At 35.8% G+C, this 19,687-nt stretch overlaps 2 long non-coding RNA genes across 2 annotated transcripts in view; both read left to right on the top strand.

Annotated features, from left to right (window-relative positions):
• Window positions 1–19,687, top strand: part of LOC134728804 (uncharacterized) — a 598,754-nt gene that overhangs the window by 192,471 nt on the left and 386,596 nt on the right. The gene's annotated exons all lie outside the window — the stretch shown is intronic.
• On the top strand, window positions 6,186–18,287 carry LOC134728872 (uncharacterized). The gene is made up of 3 exons (XR_010109736.1): window positions 6,186–6,328; window positions 7,963–8,041; window positions 16,849–18,287. It is a non-coding gene; the product is annotated as an uncharacterized LOC134728872 (long non-coding RNA).

Below are 19,687 nucleotides of genomic sequence, written 5' to 3'. Positions count from 1 at the left end.
TCTAAATAATCAATTGTGTACCCATAATGGTAATTTGTTTGGAAAATCAACTAAAAATAACAAATCTCTTTTGTTTGATAATCGCAATATGGCCCACACCAAACGTTCTAAGGCATCTAGAAAATTAATGCAAAATATCTGTAAAAACTTTTACGAATATTTTTCTAAAATGAACTATTCCTATATTACTTTTATAAGCTGTGTTAGAAGTTCACATTCCAGTTATATGAGGAGCTAGATTATTCAGACAAAGTACTCCACTGAAAACAACAATGTATGTTTCATAGAATATATTTTTAAGGTACTTTTTAAAGTATTGCAGAACTGACAATAGAGTAAGAAATTATCAAACCAAAATCTAAATAAAAGTGGGAAAACAGACGGGTTCTGAGTGGGCTTCTGAGACTGGTTTTGTGCTGATGACATGTTACCAAAACTTGTGAACTTGAACTTGGGTATCGGTAGTCTCCTGGGAGTGAATGAAAGATTGTTTGACACTGAACAGAGCCAACTGGAATGCAAGGCAAGGGATGACATCACTGAGAAGATGTAATCACCAGAACTCCTTCCTATGGATATACAGCCTACATTTACATCTCCTGGTTTACTCTCCACCGCCCCAAATCCTCAAGCTGTGAATTCATAAGGAAGAAAATCACCATGTGTGAAAATCAACAGGAACAACAAACAGAAACAGACCCATGGGACTTCAAATATTTAAATATCAGGCTGGGAACAGTGGCTCATGCCTGTAAACCAAGCACTTTGGGAGGCTGAGGTGGGAAGATCACTTGAGGCTAGGAGTTCGAGACCAGCATGGCCAACATGATGAAACCCTGTCTCTACTAAAAATACAGAAATTAGCTGGGTGTGGTGGCACGCCTATAATTCCAGCTACTTCGGAGGCTGAAGTAGGAGAATCTCTTGAACCCAGGAGGCAGAGGTTGCAGTGAGCCAAGATTGCGCCGCTGCACTCCAGCCTGGGTGACAGAATAAGGCTCTGTCTCAAACAAATAAAATATCAAAAAACGATAAAATAATTACCACTAACTTAAAAGAATAAAAACAAGCTTAGAAATACTAACAAAACATTACAGAGGCTTTCTTCAAAATAGAAATTTAAAAAATAAAGCAAATATTAACAAACATAATGGTTAAATATATCAGCCAATTTGAAATAAGTAAAAAGGAAATTCATAAGCTAGAAGGTAAATGAGAAAAAATTTCTCAGAATGCCACCTAGTGAGGCACAGTGGTAGATATACTAAAAGCAGTCAAAAGAGATAGGGTTTAATACACATAAACTCACTTTCAAAAATATTAATAATTTCAATCCAAAATTAGAGGATTCTAATGAATCCTAAGGAAATTCCGCCAGAAGAAAAATTATTTTCGGTGGAAGAACTGAGATGCAAAAAGAATAAAGTACAAAAAAAATCAGTAAATATTGGTTTTGTGTAGATGAATCTTGGTTCTGTAAAAGAATAGCAGTTTCTCATGAGATTCAAAAGAGAAATGATCTATCCAACAACAACGTCAGATAATCAGTAAGTAAATAAGTGAATTGTGTTAGTTTGGGACCTCAAGAAGCAGATATTGAATGGGATTTAGACATGCAAGAGATTGATGAAGGAAAACATCTATGAAAGAAAAAGTGGAGCAATCAGAGAAGGTGGGGAGAACCTTCAGACCACAATATAATTCAGACACATATAAAAAGAGAAGAGGAAAAACTACAGGGTAAGAAAAGTATCAGACTGCAACACCTGCAACATTTAAGAATGATTCTGAGGGCTCTGTTCTGTTCCATTGATCTATATCTTTGTTTTGGTACCAGTACCATGCTGTTTTGGTTACTGTAGCCTTGTAGTATAGTTTGAAGTCAGGTAGTGTGATGCCTCCGGCTTTGTTCTTTTGGCTTAGGATTGACTTGGCGATGCGGGCTCTTTTTTGGTTCCATATGAACTTTAAAGTAGTTTTTTCCAATTCTGTGAAGAAAGTCATTGGTAGCTTGATGGGGATGGCATTGAATCTGTAAATTACCTTGGGCAGTATGGCCATTTTCACGATATTGATTCTTCCTATCCATGAGCATGGAATGTTCTTCCATTTGTTTGTATCCTCTTTTATTTCTTTGAGCAGTGGTTTGTAGTTCTCCTTGAAGAGGTCCTTCACATCCCTTGTAAGTTGGATTCCTAGGTATTTTATTCTCTTTGAAGCAATTGTGAATGGGAGTTCACTCATGATTTGGCTCTCTGTTTGTCTGTTGTTGGTGTATAAGAATGCTTGTGATTTTTGCACATTGATTTTGTATCCTGAGACTTTGCTGAAGTTGCTTATCAGCTTAAGGAGATTTTGGGCTGAGACAATGGGGTTTTCTAGATATACAATCATGTCATCTGCAAACAGGGACAATTCGACTTCCTCTTTTCCTAATTGAATACCCTTTATTTCCTTCTCCTGCCTAATTGCCCTGGCCAGAACTTCCAACACTATGTTGAATAGGAATGGTGAGAGAGGGCATCCCTGTCTTGTGCCAGTTTTCAAAGGGAATGCTTCCAGTTTTTGCCCATTCAGTATGATATTGGCTATGGGTTTGTCATGGATAGCTCTTATCATTTTGAAATACGTCCCATCAATACCTAATTTATTGAGAGTTTTTAGCATGAAGGGTTGTTGAATTTTGTCAAAGGCTTTTTCTGCATCTATTGAACAGAGCCCTCAGAAATAACGCCGCATACCTACAACTATCTGATCTCTGACAAACCTGAGAAAAACAAGCAATGGGGAAAGGATTCCCTATTTAATAAATGGTGCTGGGAAAACTGGCTAGCCATATGTAGAAAGCTGAAACTGGATCCCTTCCTTACACCTTATACAAAAATCAATTCAAGATGGATTAAAGATTTAAACGTTAGGCCTAAAACCATAAAAACCCTAGAAGAAAACCTAGGCATTACCATTCAGGACATAGGCATGGGCAAGGACTTCATGTCCAAAACACCAAAAGCAATGGCAACAAAAGACAAAATTGACAAATGGGATCTAATTAAAATAAAGAGCTTCTGCACAGCAAAAGAAACTACCATCAGAGTGAACAGGCAACCTACAAAATGGGAGAAAATTTTTGCAACCTACTCATCTGACAAAGGGCTAATATCCAGAATCTACAATGAACTCAAACAAATTTACAAGAAAAAAACAGACAACCCCATCAAAAAGTGGGCAAAGGACATGAACAGACACTTCTCAAAAGAAAACATTTATGCAGCCAAAAGACACATGAAAAAATGCTCATCATCACTGGCCATCAGAGAAATGCAACTCAAAACCACTATGAGATACCATCTCACACCAGTTAGAATGGCAATCATTAAAAAGTCAAGAAACAACAGGTGCTGGAGAGGATGTGGAGAAACAGGAACACTTTTACACTGTTGGTGGGACTGTAAACTAGTTCAAACATTGTGGAAGTCAGTGTGGCGATTCCTCAGGGATCTAGAACTAGAAATACCATTTGACCCAGCCATCCCATTACTGGGTATATACCCAAATGACTATAAATCATGCTGCTATAAAGACACATGCACATGTATGTTTATTGTGGCATTATTCACAATAGCAAAGACTTGGAACCAACCCAAATGTCCAACAGTGATAGACTGGATTAAGAAAATGTGGCACATATACACCATGGAATACTATGCAGCCATAAAAAATGATGAGTTCACGTCCTTTGTAGGGACATGGATGAAATTGGAAATCATCATTCTCAGTAAACTATCGCAAGAACAAAAAACCAAACACCACATATTCTCACTCATAGGTGGGAATTGAACAATGAGATCACATGGACACAGGAAGGGGAATATCACACTCTGGGGACTGTTGTGGGGTGGGGGGAGGGGGGAGGGATAGCATTGGGAGATATACCTAATGCTAGATGACGAGTTAGTGGGTGCAGCGCACCAGCACGGCACATGTATACATATGTAACTAACCTGCACAATGTGCACATGTACCCTAAAACTTAAAGTATAAAAAAAAAAAAAAAAAAAACTACTAGGCAATATGCTTAAAAAAAAAAAAAAAAAAGAATGATTCAACCAGGCCTATGAGAACTTCTCAAGCAAGAGTTGCCCATCAGAGAATTCTGCACTGGGTAGGAATGGGCTGACATTACAACCCCCATTGTGGTCAGTCTGGGGAAGGCATGGTAGTAGGCTAGGGGAAGTGTGGCCTTGGTATGAAATCAGTGAAGGGTCCAGAGAGGCCATAGCTGGGGCTGAAAGTCATCTATTCTCCACACAGCAGGAAATCTGAGATACATATTTCTATGACTATCACATGCAGTTATATTTGCTAATGTCCTTGTGTTTTGAAAAAAGAAGATAAAAATATTGATTAGGGTAGATTACACTAATAAATTAAGCATGGGCATTGTAATTTTTAGAGTAACCACTAACAAAAATTACTTCCAAACCAACAGAGTAGAAAAATATTTATGAAATTTCTATTTCTTTTAAAATTGTTTTTAAAAAAATGTTCAGCATTTTCTTCCTCTAAGAATGAACACAGAAATATTTAAATGCCTTAGGAAAAATCCAACTTAGAATTTGAAATTTATTGGAAGATATATGTGGAATGCCTACGAATTTTCTTCAATAAATTTGGGTGAGTGAGACAAGGTCAAATGCCTTGAATCTTTATGATAAAACAAAAACAACTGTTTAAACTTTTTATTTCTGAAAAAATGAGATATTATATAATGGTAGTCATTTTTTATTGGACCTTAAAATTAAAACAGAACTTAAAATAGAACTTTATTTGGTGACAATGGATAAAGTGAAGCCAAATCATTATGTTGTGTCTTTACTGTGATTAATAGTAACCTGGACAAGCAATAAAGAGAAATGTGAAGATATATATATATATATATATATATATACATACACACACACACACATATATATCTTCATATATATACATATTTTGTTGTTGTTTTGTTTTTGTTTTCCAATAAAAGGAAGCATAATCTTTCTTTAGGAGTGACAGACTCAGAAAAATCTTCTTGAACGGATAATGGACACATATTCAAGAAACAAGAATAATCTAATGGAATGTGTCATAGTTGTTTATTAGAATATGAAGAAATAATCATAATACAATTTTGAATGGGCCAAGGGGTTCTTTACGATGCACTTAAGCAAAAGCTGATGTGCATTTTGATCAGCGCAGTTCTATTTTCATGTCACAGCAAGAAGGTTTAACAAACTCCACAAGCACACCTCAGTTTTAATGATGATCTCTGTCTTCAGTTTCCAAATGTTTGTGACTCAGCTTCAGAATGGGATCGATGCTTTTTGATTTTCCCTAGGATGGCTTTCCCAGCTACTGTGGACAGTAGTTAGCAATCCTGGGCTTGCAGCTGACCACACGATTCCTGTGTTGTGGACTGAACCTGACACTCTCCCCATCAATAACCCAAACATCTTGAGGAGTTAACAGATGTTTATAGATTCCATATTAGCAAGAAGCAGGTTTGAAAACCTTCCCTCATTACGAAGCTCTAAATGGATATTTTTGTTTTATTAAGACATGGTTTATATACAAATGTTATGTACACAAATCTTGACTGTGCAGAATTCAGTCATACTTTATTTCCTGTTGTCCATTCATTTGTCATGGGGATATTTGATGGCAGAAGTGTTAGGAACCACTAGATAATACTTTCTATTACCTTTGACCAATAATTCCTGTGCTTTTTCAGGTGGGGTATTAAGCCAGTTAGCGTTGCTCTTTCTCCTCCTGCCGTTCTCCTCCTTCTCCTCCTCCTCCCTGTTCTCCTCCTCCTCCCTGTTCTCCTCCTCCTCCCTGTTCTCCTCCTCCCTGTTCTCCTCCTCCTCCCCCTTCTCCTCCTCCTCCTCCCCCTCTTCCTCCCCCTTCTCCTCCTCCTTCCCCTTCTCCTCCGCATTCTCCTCCCCCTCCCCCTCCTCCTCCTCATTCTCCTCCTCCTCCCTCCCCTCCTCCTCCTCCTCCCCCTCCTCCTTCTCCCCCCTCCTCCTTCTCCCCCTCTCCTTTCTCCTCCTCCTCCCCCTTCTCCTTGTCTTCCTGCCCACTGCTTCCCCTCCTCCTCTTCCTCCTAGTTCTCCTCCTCTTCCTCCTCATCTCCCTCCCCTACTCCTTTCCCTTTTCCATCTCTCTCTCTTTTTCTCTCCACTTCCTTCTTTCTCTGTCTCTCTCTCCCCCAATACATTTCCTCTACAGATCTCAGCAAGGCAAAGAAAGGAATACTTAAAAAAATGAATCCTGATTCTTTTTCATTTTGGTAAGGTGAAAGAAATTCTGACTCCTTCATGATTGAAGTTTTCAGAAAAAGTAATTTTATTAAACACTGTAATGTTGCTATGTTTCGAGATCATTCTTTTGAAAAGGAGAAACGACTCTCAGATGACACTTGGTGCTGTTCTGACAGCTAACGAGGGAGGCATCATTGTGATTCTGAGGGCTTTTCATGTCACTGAGGCTGTTCTAGGATTCTGATTGATTTTTAGTTTTTAAGGCTCCCTTTTATTAAAAGGGTACAGCTTGTTTTTCATATACTATAAAAACCCCATAAACTGTCCAAAGAGATAGTTGGGGGTTGTTTCATCCATCCTTCTAAATAAGTCATAAAATCTTTTTAGACAGCATTCAACACTATGATATCAGAACATGAGTCAGACATTCGCCAAGGTGGAACTTAAAATAGGAATTGTTTAATAAAGCAGAGTTAAGAAGATACAAGGCTTATTAATTTAGTTTAAAGAAAATGAAATCCTGTATATGAAGTGACTAGCATAATTTCTTCATGGAGGTAGCAAACATTTTCTGGTTAACCTCCTGCATCAAAGATTTACTTGCCTTTCAAGGTTTGGTGATGAAGTGGGTGTGTACCATCCACCACCATCTATCTGTCTACACTGCCCTATCTATTTCCTGAGGTTGGTGAGTGCTGCTGCTCCGGCAGCTCTTCCCAACTGGGATCCACAGAAACTTTGTATGATGCCTTGGCCAGTCCTCCACCAACCTCTTTGTTTCATGTAGTGGGGCAAGACCCAAGGAATTAGAGGGCCTTTCATAGGGCCAGATGGAATATCTGATACCTTTGTGCACAGCTCTGTACTTAGTTCTCAGTACATAGCAGAGGTGGTTTGCAATTTTGGCAAAGCGTTCTAAAGCCTGATGTTACTTTACTTTAGAATTAAAAACATCTATTATGAAAAATGGATTTAAATGATATGAATCATGTATACCTAAGCATAGATTTAGACTTATGCATCTTGCACTGTCTTTATATGCTTGAGTTTATATCAATTGAATCATCTTCATATTTTTCTTGGAAATATTATTTGATTTGGAAACATTGATTTAGTCCTGAGCATATTTATCTCAGTTCTTAACATTATGCTCACTCTGCCCACGAGAGCTTCTTTTTGTGACATATTTGAGAAATGCTAAAGAAACATCAGTAATGCTTGGGCCGTGAGACGTCAATCTAAAGTGAATAAGTGTCTATTTTTATTAACATCATTAAGAATTTCCTCATTAAATTACCAATACTGACTATTCTGTGGTTTAAAAGATAATTTTATGGAATGGTTTTATATTTAAAATTATATTGCATAATTTTGTATTTTTTACTTTAAGTTTAAAAATTGCCTAACCTAATATATTGAAGGCATTTTTGAATTTGCTATATTTCTGACTAAAGACATAATAATCATAAGAAAAATGCTATTCTCACATATGTGGTTCTTTATATTGATTTTAGTCTTTTTATATTGTTTTCATTCACTAACTTTAAGTGAAATTTTAACTCATTGTTTTAATGGCTAATATTAGTATACAAACTGTTTTTAAAATTTTTCTTAAATAATTCTGTTTTCACAGTTGTGATACTGGTTTTTACATCCTTTCTAGATGATATTTAAACAATTTAGAGTACTGTAAAATTGTCTGTTCTCTGTCTCTGGATCAGCTGAAGATTGATGTGACTGAGGTTTGTATACATATCAATTCAGTTTTGTCCTTTGCCTTATGGGTTTTGTTTGGAGATAGTTCATCTAGCCTGGATAGCCAGTTTTGGACCCTGTAACGCTTTGTCTTCCTTAAGTGACCAATTTCAGATAAATTATTGCTGCTTTAAAAGACCGGCTTATGTTTGTTTCATATTTTTAGTGATTGATTATGAAAGAAACATTGAGGGCTTTTTCAGACTGTCACATAACAACACAATATTTTCTGTCTTATACTGGAGCTTCTGTTTTGCTTCAAAACCATTTATAGGAAAAAAATGATAAACTTCTTTTATACAATCATAGTTCTTTGCCTTCTTTTTTATTTTTATTTTGTTGTAAAAGCTCTATTAAGTACTCTTGGGCTTAGTCAAGAAACCTGATACCCACTCCAGCCTTACTAGGAAGAATTTGTCTTCCTATTTTATATTATATCATTTTCTCTACATCCTCTGTAAAACACATTCCGCATCCGCACTGAACTCCTTTTTCACAGCAAGGAAGGCAGGGTGCCTATCCTAGAGTTTCAGGTGCCTTAACTAAGCTCAAGGTAAATGGCTGTTTTTGCCACTCATATAAAACGGTAACCTCTAAAGATACAGAGGGAGATTTTTTCTTTCCTGCATAGTTGACAATTTGGGGTGCATAAAGAAAGCACAAGTGATAGATAAGAAAAGAGGAGGTGATTCATTGAGACTTGTTGACTCCCACATCCCCAACCTCACCTGAAGAGCTGGCTTTAAACCATGTTCATGAAAGCTTCTGGAGACTTTGGGACCAAGTGGCATATGTCTGGGGCCCAGAGAGTAAAATACCACCATATGTTTATGGAAGGCCATTCACCTCCTTCCTTCCAACACTCATGGCACAACTTAGGAACCCAGAGCAAGCTGCAGTAACAAGCTTTCCCAGGAGGACACGTAGAGTGCTGCTAAGGCGTCTTCATTCATGGGCCAGGCTCAGAGGATAGAGGAAGGTTTGTTGTTACGCACAGGTGTCCCATGACCCTGTGGATATCCTGACAATAGCAAGATAAATTTGAAGGTGGAGTCTAAAGCCTATTAGGAGACATGAGCCATTAGACAATGATATTAAAGGCCTAAGACATTTGGATTAAAAAGAATGAGATGATAGAGAAATTCAAAGCCATCAGAGGTGTTTAGTTTTCCTTAATGAGTCTCCAAAGTGGCTGAGAAAGACTTCCTGATATTACTAGGAAACAGAATAATATAGTGATATAGCGTGCATATTTGTCCCCTCCAAATCTCATGTTCAAATGTAATCTCCAATGTTGGAGATGCGGCCTGGTGGGAGGTGTTTGGGTCATGGGTGTAAATCTGTCATGAATGGCTTGGTGCCCTTGCCATGGTAATGTGTTCACATGAGATCTGGTTGTTAAAAAGAGTCTGAGACCTCCCCTTCCTCTCTTCCTCACTCTCTCGCCATGTGACATGCCAGCTTCCACTCCCTTGTGACATGACTAAAAGCTTCCTGGGGCCTCACCAGCAGGTGTGCAGATGCCAATGCCATGCTTATACAGCCTGCAAAACTGTGAGCCAAATAAGCCTCTTTCTTTAAAATTATCTAGTCTATAAAGGTATTCCTTTACAGAAATGCAAAAGACTAATACATACAGTTTTCACATATTTATTATTAAAATATCCAGTATTTGGTACTTCATTCTATAAGAAACTCTTGTCAGATAGTACATTGTAAAATGTACACACACATACACAGAAACACAATATTTTTATAAATTTCTCAGATGTAACAAAATATAACAAAAGGAGAAGATTCACAGATGAGTACTGTTTAGAAATTTTTCTTTAAAAGTTAACTTGAAAAGGGTTAAAAATAATTAAGTTCACCAAAGAAAGGACTAGTCAAGATGTCTTAGAGAGTAATTTATCCAATAAATGAGCCACATTAATTACATGTGCTCTGAATAAGTTAACATTATTCAGAAGGACTAAGGAAATCTTTGAAGTTAGATTAACTAGACTTTGAAATTTAGTGGTATCTTAATATTTACTTTGTAAAGCCACTTCGAAGTGTTTGCATCATAGATATTATAATCAATTTTAAAAATATTTATGAAGTATCTACTATATGCATGATATTGTTTTATGAAAGTATATCAGAGAAGAAAACAGACAAATATCTTTGCCCATATGAAGTCTGCAGTCTAGCAGGGTGACAGAAAATAAACAATAAATAATAAAGCTAAAAAAGATGTACACTATATATGTATATTTTAGAAGGTGATAAATGCTATGGGAAAAGAAAAATGAAAGAAGAGTAAGGGAGGTTATGTTTACTATGTAGCCTCATTGAGATGTTGTTTGTGCAAAGAATTGGAGAGAGTTTCCTGCTGTAAATTCACATAGCTTAAAGTAAACTCAAAAGATATATAGCTTATATAGCTCAAAGTAAACTCCAACAGTATGCTTCAACCATAGATCCTCCTATTCCAAATTGCAATTCTTATCCTGCTATTATGAAAATAGCATAGCATAAAAAGCAAAGTAAATTCTTTTTTTCATCATTTATCCTTCTTGAATCTTGATGACTGTTCAGCAGTATGCAACTAAAATGGTTTCACCTTGGTAAGAATGTCTTTTCATTTCTCTTGACAGCATCAGCTAATCCAAAGTGTTCCATCAAAAAATATGAGCTAGCACTAAACTTCTTCAGATGGGTCTTAGTCAAGAATATGAAGGTGGAAATGATTATACAAATAAAAACAAAACAACTCTCCAAAGAGTAAAAATTATAAAATCTTAAGTTCAGTGCACAATTATGAGGATATAATTCCCCATTATCATAAAGTTAAAGATAAATACTGTTCTACCATTTAAAAATATGATTTCTGTGTGCCAGGTAAATAAATGCAGAAAATTATACACATATTAAGGAATGTGAGCTGAATCAACTTTCATTTACTTCATCGCTGTTTTCTCATTTGAAGTCCAAAGTTTACATTACTGACTTTCAACATCATTGGCAAGTATTTGTTCATTCAGTGATATGTGACAAGCCCTGTTACCTTATTGGGTTAAGATTTGGTTTCTGGTTTTCCTGATCAGATGAGACTAGCCCTTTCCCTGTTTCTCTTTCCCATTCACATTATGCTTTCAGACATAATCCCTTCCAAGGATCTTGTCAGGTGCTCAAATCTGTCTTCTCATTCAACTGAGTACTTCATCATGGACAAGTTCCCCAGGCCTACATGAGTGGAGGTAATAATGTAGAAATTACTCCATAATATGTGAGCTGTCAAATTGGAAGTCAAAATATTCACATGAAGACAACAATATAAACTGATAAATCATGTTCCTTGTAAGCAGAGAGAGAAAGACATTTTCAAAGATGTCTGTTTTCAAAGTCACCTGTAAGAGATTTAAAACTTTGATAGGGCTGGGTGCAGTGGCTCACACCTGTAATCCCAGCACTTTGGGAGGGTAAGGCGGGTGGATCACCTGAGGTTGGGAGTTTGAGACCAACCTGACTACCATGGAGAAACCCCATTTCTACTAAAAATACAAAATTAGCCACGCATGGTGGTGCATGCCTGTAATCTCAGCTACTTGGGATGCTGAGGCAGGAGAATCACTTGAACCCAGAGCAGAGCTTGCAGTGAGCTGACATTGTGCCATTGCACTCCAGCCTGGGCTACAAGAGTGAAACTCCACCTCAAAAAAAAAAAAAAAGAAAAAGAAAAAAAAACAACTTCGATAGGCAGCAGAATCTTTTTTGAGAGAGGTGAAAATTGAACTGGCTCATAAATCTATAGTCATGAGAAATTGTCCCCCGCCAACCCACCATGGGTGCTAAAAGTACCCAGATGTCCTGAGGTCAGCAAACAGCTTATTGTTTTCTTGACATGCAGTGTATACATCATTACCAGGACACCATGGCTTACATTGCAGGACTAAGAGTTTCCCAGGATTACACTGGTCATGTAGAGTAAGGCTTGAGCATCTGTTCCTCGCTAAATATTTTTACTTTGGGGGGCCATGATTTTGTTTTGGAAGAGACCTATACATCAGAAATCTTTTAGGGAGTTGCATCTATCCTTGGACATTAATGATATCAAAACATTTTTTTCCATCTCAATAAACTTGCCTTCAAAGTTTCCCAAAACCTCCTTAACTGATACAAAATATTTAATAGAAGATTATTAATCAAACTTACTGTATTTTTTACTTTCTGCTACCTTTTTTTCTTCAAACTTGAATAGAAGAGCAAGAAATAGTGACAGGCCCATCAGAAACTCTGAACCCCAAGCATTGTCCATTGGCAATATATATCAAATGCTAAACACAGTACCTGGCTCAAGTAAGCACTCAATAAATGCAAAGCTATCATATTTATGATATAATGGTTTTTGATAAAGAGGTAAAGCAAATATAGGGATGATAGGCATTATTATTGCAATATCATAGGCTAACAGGTTGCCTTTTGAAGGAGTTAGATTTAATATGTTAAGGGAAGTTGAGTTACCTACATAGTAATTCACTATAATATATTGTGTTAGAATAAGTTCTATTTGTCTCGTTTCGTTCCTGATGCTGTGTATAACTAATAGAATCTCAGCATTTAATTATTTCTCTTAACATTTTATTGAGTAAATAATCTCAAAATATACAAAACTAGAGAAAATTATGATGCATTTCAAACAATTTCCAATTGTTCCATGATTCAATAATTATTATCTCACATTCAGTCTTGCTCCATCAATATCTCCACCTGTTCTTTGAGACACAAATTATTTTAAAGCCAGTATCAGTGTGATATGATTTCATCATAAATGCTTCAGTATGTATTTTATGCTGATAAGACTTTTAAAAATTGTAACCGTAATATTATCACACCTAAAAAATCAATAATTTTTTTAAAAAACGAGTGAATTCGGGCCAGGCACGATGGCTCACATCTGTAATCCCAGCACTTCAGGGGTCTAAGGCAGGCAGATAACTTGAGGTAAGGAGTTCAAGAGCAGCCTGGCCAACATGGTGAAACCCCATCTCTATTAAAAATAGAAAATTAAGATGAGCCTGGTGGCGGGCACCTATAATCCCAGCTACTCAGGAGGCTGAGGCAGGAGAATCACTCAAACCTGACAGGCGGAGGTTGCAGCGAGCCAAGATCGTGACACTGTGCTCCAGCCTGAATGACAGAGCAAGATGCAGTCTTCAGAAAATAAAAACAAACAAACAAAACATCAACAACAAAAACTAGTGAATTCTGTATAGCAGCATAAGGAAATGGGCACATCTGTCTTTGCAAAGCAAACAAAAAAAAAAAGAAGTAAAAAACTGAACAAAATTGTCAAAACAACAATTTCAGCTGTTGAAAATCAACCATGTAGAAAACAAATTGGGAAGCGTTATTTCTTTAAAAACTGCTAGAAATTTGAGTTCTTGCCTGGGACTTCTCTCATCTTCTTTCAGGGAGCATGGCCATGGAAAAGTGTAGCTTCCCAGTGTGGGTGGGTTTGGCCATATAAAGTATCATATTTGCTGCCAGGGAGAGAGAAGCTGGAAGGACAAGCTTTGTCTGCTAAATGTGGTAAATTTGGTAAAAATTGACAAGGGAAAACTCACAGCTTTGCTAGGTCTGGTTGTGGTCTCATATCTAGAAAACGGGAGAGCCACGGAAAAGCTGAAATAGGCTCTTCATACATCTTAGGCGAACTGGAAAACTACATGCATACATGAGGGAGACTCTAGACAGCCCAGGGAAAAATTAAAACCCAAGTCATACTTGGAGCTGAGGGAACAGTTTAATGCACTTACAAAACTCCACAGAGACTGATCTACAGGACCATAATAGTATGAAGCATTGAAACACAAACTCTACCCAAGTCATTGGCTGAGTACTTTGCTATGCAGACGGAAGAGTGGATCATAGGAAATTAGGCCAAAAAATGTAAGAATTCTTAAAAATTGTGCAAAGATATCAGTGGACAAATAATGTAAGGACAAAGATCTTGAAAATTAAGTCCAGGCAAGTTACCAACACAAAACAAAAGCAAGGAATAAGAAAAGAATAGTAAAAAAAAATCAACTCTCAGAAAAATAAAAACTAAATCCAAGACTGCTACATGATACTGTCTAAAGTGTTTGGTTTTTAAACAAACATTATGAGATATACGAAAGAATGGCAAAGAAAGCAGCCAATAAAAATAGATTCCCGGATGGGCCCAGAAGTTGGATTTAGCAAACACTCCAAAGAAGCCATTTTATATATATATATATATATATTCCAATAATGAAAGAAAACTATGACAATGGCTGGACAAATAGGGAATCTCAATAGGGAATTATAACTATAAAAAAGAATCAAATTTTAGAGTCGAGGAATACGATGACTGAAATGGTCTCAGAAGCAATTTTGAGATGCTAGAAGAAAAGAGTCAGTACATTGAATATAAAGCCATAGAAGTTCAAAGAACAGAGAGAAAAAGATTGGAGATGAAAGAAAAAGTGAACAAAATCTCATCCTATGGGAACATCGTCAAACACACTGACATATGGATAGCTGAAGTTCTAGAAGAAGAGGAGAGAGAGAAAGGAGTAGAAATAATGCCAAAAACTTCCCAGATTTGATTTTTAAATATTAATATAACAAAAACTCAATAAATTCTAACTAGGATAAACACAAAGATCTACACCTACACTCACCAGAGTTGATCTTAAAGCCAAAAATAAAAGGAAAATGTGAAAAGTAGAAAGAGAAAAATGTCTTTGTACAGGAGAGCAACTTTATTCATTTTTAAGGTGGTATACTTTAAAAAAATTAAACATTTTCTGTCAACTATTTGGTTACCTAGTGGGATAATGCTTACAGAAAAGGCAGGATAGATCTTGAACAATTCCTCTTTACTCATTACCAATTCCATTTTTTAAGCAATTTTCAAAATAATGAGTTGCCTTCTGAGCATTCTCCAGTGAGATTTTTTCCACTCCTTTTGTTTGACTCCTTTTTTTTTTTTTTTTTTTTTTTTTTTTTTTTTCCCAGATGGAGTCTCACTCTGTCGCCCAGGCTGGAGTTCAGTGGCGTGACCTCAGCACACTGCAAACTCTGCCTCCCGGGTTCAAGCAATTCTCCTGCCTCAGCCTCCTGAGTAGCTGGAATTATAGGTGCCTGCCACTATGCCTGGCTAATTTTTGTATTTTTGGTAAAGACAGGGTTTCACCATGTTAGTCAGGCTGGTCTCGAACTCCTGACCTAGTGATCTACCAGCCTTGGCCTCCCAAAGTGCTGGGATTACAGGTGTAAGCCACCCAGCCCGGCCTCAACTCCATTTTTAAAATTATTTCAAAAGTAATTGATAGAAGCTTTAATTATTTTTAGATTGTTGCTTAGGTAATTTTTATTAACTCTCTTAAATGATGTCTTATTTTTCATTATATCTTCTAACTAGTTTTGGTTTTATTATAAAAGGTTGTTCATTTCTGTTCCATGATTTTATAACATACAATTTTATTTAAAATCTTATATAATTATAGTAACTTACCATAGATTATTTGAGGTTTCCAGATATTAATCATATCTTTGGAACTTTGAATTAGTTCTACCTCTTCATTTCCAATTTTAATGCAGTTAATTTTCTTGTCAGTTATGTTGGCTGATAGCTTCAATGCAATATTAAATAATGTAGATATCATTAGCATCCTTTCTTTTCTTCTTCCTGACTTTATCAGGCAAGTTGGCTTTGAGATACATACACACATACAAGTATAAATGTATGATAGTTGTGTGTGTTTGCATGTGTGTATACCTGATAAAGAGACAGTTAATGAAGTAACCACTAATTACTACCTTAATTGGCACTTTCAACAGGAAGTAGAGTTGAATTTTTCAACTCTTGTCAGATTTTATGGCAATAGTTAATGTTTTTCTCTCCTTAGCCTTATAACTATGATGATTAGTATTAACAAGTTGCCTTAGGTAACTTATTATGACCCTGCAATTCTGAGATACAACTCACTTGATCATAATGTATCATTTTTAAATGAACTGTTTACTTCTGTTTGATAATTTAAATTTAATATTTTTACATTGCTATTTATAAGTGAGTTTGGGCTAATTTTTTCTCAGTCGTTTTCAGGATCTCTCTTTATAAATAATTTGGAAGTTTTTCTTTATTTTCTGTGCTCTGGAATAATTTAAGTAGCATTAGGGTTGTCTGACTTTTAAAGGTTCTGTAAAATTTCGTCTACTTTTTTTTCTGTAGCAGTTTATCTGTTTAGAATCTCTGTCTCTACTGTGGTCAGATTTTGTAGGGTGGATTTCTGTTTATCATTAGTTTATCAAAGTATGCAAGTTTATTTGCATAGTTACTTATTTAAATTAACTAATAGTCATATATTATTTTTTTAAGAATTAAAATGTAAGTTCATTATTTCTACTGTGTTTCTATTTTCTAAAATTAATTTCTGCATTTTCCCTAATAGTTCATGATGTATACTTTCTTTTGGTTTACTATTTTTGTCTTTCAATGTTTTTGAGTTGGAATTTAATTTACACATTTTAATTTTTTGATATAAATATTTAATGCTTTAAGTTTACTCAAATAACTAAGCTATATTCCATAGCTTCTGATACTATTTTCATTTTCAAGTATTTTTGTAATTTAGTTTTATATATTTTGACATAATTGTTATTTAACAGCATATTTTAAATTATTGATGTGGAGAGACCTTGTCTTAATTTATGCAGGCTGTTATAGCAAAAATGCCATAAACTGGGTGACTTATAAACATGATAAATTTATTTCTTACAGTCTAGAAGCTGGGAAGTCTAAGATCAAGGTGCCAGAAGATTCAATGTCTGGTGAGAGCTTGTTCCTCATAGATAGTGCCTTCTATGTGTCCTCATGTGGATACAGGGCCTAGCTTGCTCTCTGGGGTCTCTTTTATAAGGGCACTAATCTCATGTGTGAGGGCACAGCCTTTATGACCTAATCACCTCCCCAAATCCCCACCTTCTAATACTCTCACAGTGGGGATCAGGTTCCCATATATAAATTTTTGGAAGATACAAATATTCAGACTATAGCAGGCCAATTTTATTTCTTGATTTGGTTTTATTTGTATTATTTCAATTCTTTGGAAATTATTAGGTTCTATATGTGTACTAAGAAAAGGTCAGTATTTGCAAATGTTACACGCCCTTTTAAAAATGCATACTTTCTGTCTTCAAGGTTTAAAATTTGATGCGTTTCTAGGTGATATGTTGTTTAGATCTTCTGTATACTATTTTTTTCCACTTGATTGTCTTGGATTGAGAGAGATTTATAAATATTTGCATCTGCTGTATCTTCTGCTATGATGTACATTGTTGCCCTATTATAAGTTACATAAATATGAATATCTCTTGAATATATTCATTTTAAGTGTCCCATTTGTTTGTTTCTTTTAATGCTTTTTTTTGGTCTGCATTCTTCGTTGATAGTAAGATTAAGACCCTCTGACCATGAGTTTCCTTTGTCCTGGCATATATTTGTCCATCTTATATTTTTAACACTTACGATTATCTTTGTTTTAAATATGTCTCTTGTATACAGTGTATTGCATTTTGTTTCATAGCCTATCAGAAGTATATTTTCTTCTTCTTTTTTTTTTTTTTTTGGTGGACTTTTGCTCTTGTTGTGCAGGCTGTAGTGCAATGGCACAATTTCGGCTCATTGCAACCTCCACCTTCTGAGTTCAAGCAATTCTCCTGCCTCAGCCTACCAAGTAGCTGGGATTACAGGCATGCGCCAACACGCCTGACTAATTTTGTATTTTTAGTAGATACAGGGGTTCTGCATGTTGGTCAGGCTGGTCTCGAACTCCCGACCTCAGATGATCTGCCCACCTTGGCCTCCCAAAGTGCTGGGATTACAGGCGTGAGCCACCACACCCGGCTGAAGTATATTTTCTTAATAGTTTAACAAGGTTAATTGACATCTATTAATACTACCAAAATGTTTGACCTCAGTTCTACAGTAGTATTTTATAGAGAGATAAACTGATACTCACATGTATATACATTTGTACATATACATTCATACACACACCAATGCATGTACAAATATATGTTTGTAATACCTATCGTCTACCTATCTATACGTCTGGCTATTGGCACATATTTGCATTTTAGTCTATTTACTTGAATATTGCTTTTATTCTCCTCTTTTATAGGATCTTATGTTTTTGGTTTTTACCTTGTTATATTATATCAATTATTACTATTGATATTAGCTAGTAATTCTTCTCTATCTTCCTTTTCCTTTACAATATAATTTGAAAAATATATATTTTTAAATCTCAGTTGGTAATCTTGTTCTTTGTGCATACATTCTCCTTATTCTGCAAAGTGTTACTGTAGCTGCATTGTCACTTTAGGAAAGCATATAACCACTTTGTCCATATAATATAATATTGATATCCCTTTAGTGATTCTAATTTCATGAAATTCACACTCAAGTAGATATGCTAGGAAGTGCTCATTGGTAAAATACTCCTTCAATTTCTCTGTCTTCTTAACAGTTCATTTAGAACCTTTAAACTTGAAGGACATGCTGGCTAGGTATAGAATTCTGGTAATTTATTTCTTTGACTATCTCAAATATGTTACTTCATTGTCTTCTGGTATAAAGTTTTGCTGTCATAAAATGAAATCAACCTGATATTATTTCCTTAAAATTTATCTTTATAGCAGACACTAGATGCCCTTTAAGAAGATGGTACACTCATCCCCCAGCTGCTGTGAGTGTTGGCTGCCAAAAAACAACTGCTCATTTTCTCCAGAGGATTGCTCTTAGCTGATCGGGACCATCTTGCTGGGAGGTAGTATCCTCCTTTGAATATGGCCAACAGCTAATGACTCACTCACAGAAGACTATAGTACATACATAGTCTTTTGCACAGAAGACTTTCTTATGTACTATGTATTAAAAGACTAGACCTCTTGCCTAAACATAGAGACAAATCTCCAATGTGCATATCCTCCAAGGCACTCTTCCTCCTCTACACCTTGGACTATATCAAGCCTAAATTCTTACTCATGGTCTTCTTTCCTACCCAGCTTTCCTCACTCCTTCATAGATTTTGCTTTTTACTAAAGAATATATTCTCAATAAATCACATATACCCAAATTTCTGTCTCAGGCTGTGTTTCTAGGGAATCACCCCTTTTCAAACGTTCCTTTTCTTCATTCACCTCATTTCTGAGTAATGTTTCTAGTTTATGGTGCTTTTTCATTGATTATATTATTTTTTAGGCTTTCCTTAATGCTTTGTGAAGTATTACTCTTTTCACTTGTGTAACGGGTATTCTTTTTAAATTACCTTCACTGTCTATTTAATGGTTATTTTGCTCCTTAGTTTCTTTTTTCCTAAAGTAATGTATAAGTTTCAACAGCAATATATGCCTTTGTTCATTTAGATGAGTAATTTTTTTAATTTTAGGAGGAAAGGTAAACTAGAATTGCTTCTTTACCTTCACAGCTCTTGAGATCCTTTGTCTGATTCATTTTCAAGGTAATTAAAATTATGACTATAATTGCTGAAATATGCCAGCTTCTTCTTTCCCAGTTTTAGATGAAACTTCGTATTTTTCCCTACTATTTTTCCATT

Source organism: Pan paniscus, chromosome 14 (assembly GCF_029289425.2).
Source record: "Pan paniscus chromosome 14, NHGRI_mPanPan1-v2.0_pri, whole genome shotgun sequence".
Lineage (NCBI taxonomy): Eukaryota > Metazoa > Chordata > Mammalia > Primates > Hominidae > Pan > Pan paniscus.
Note: the sequence above shows the minus strand (reverse complement) of the source record. Positions and strands in the feature narration are given on the sequence as shown.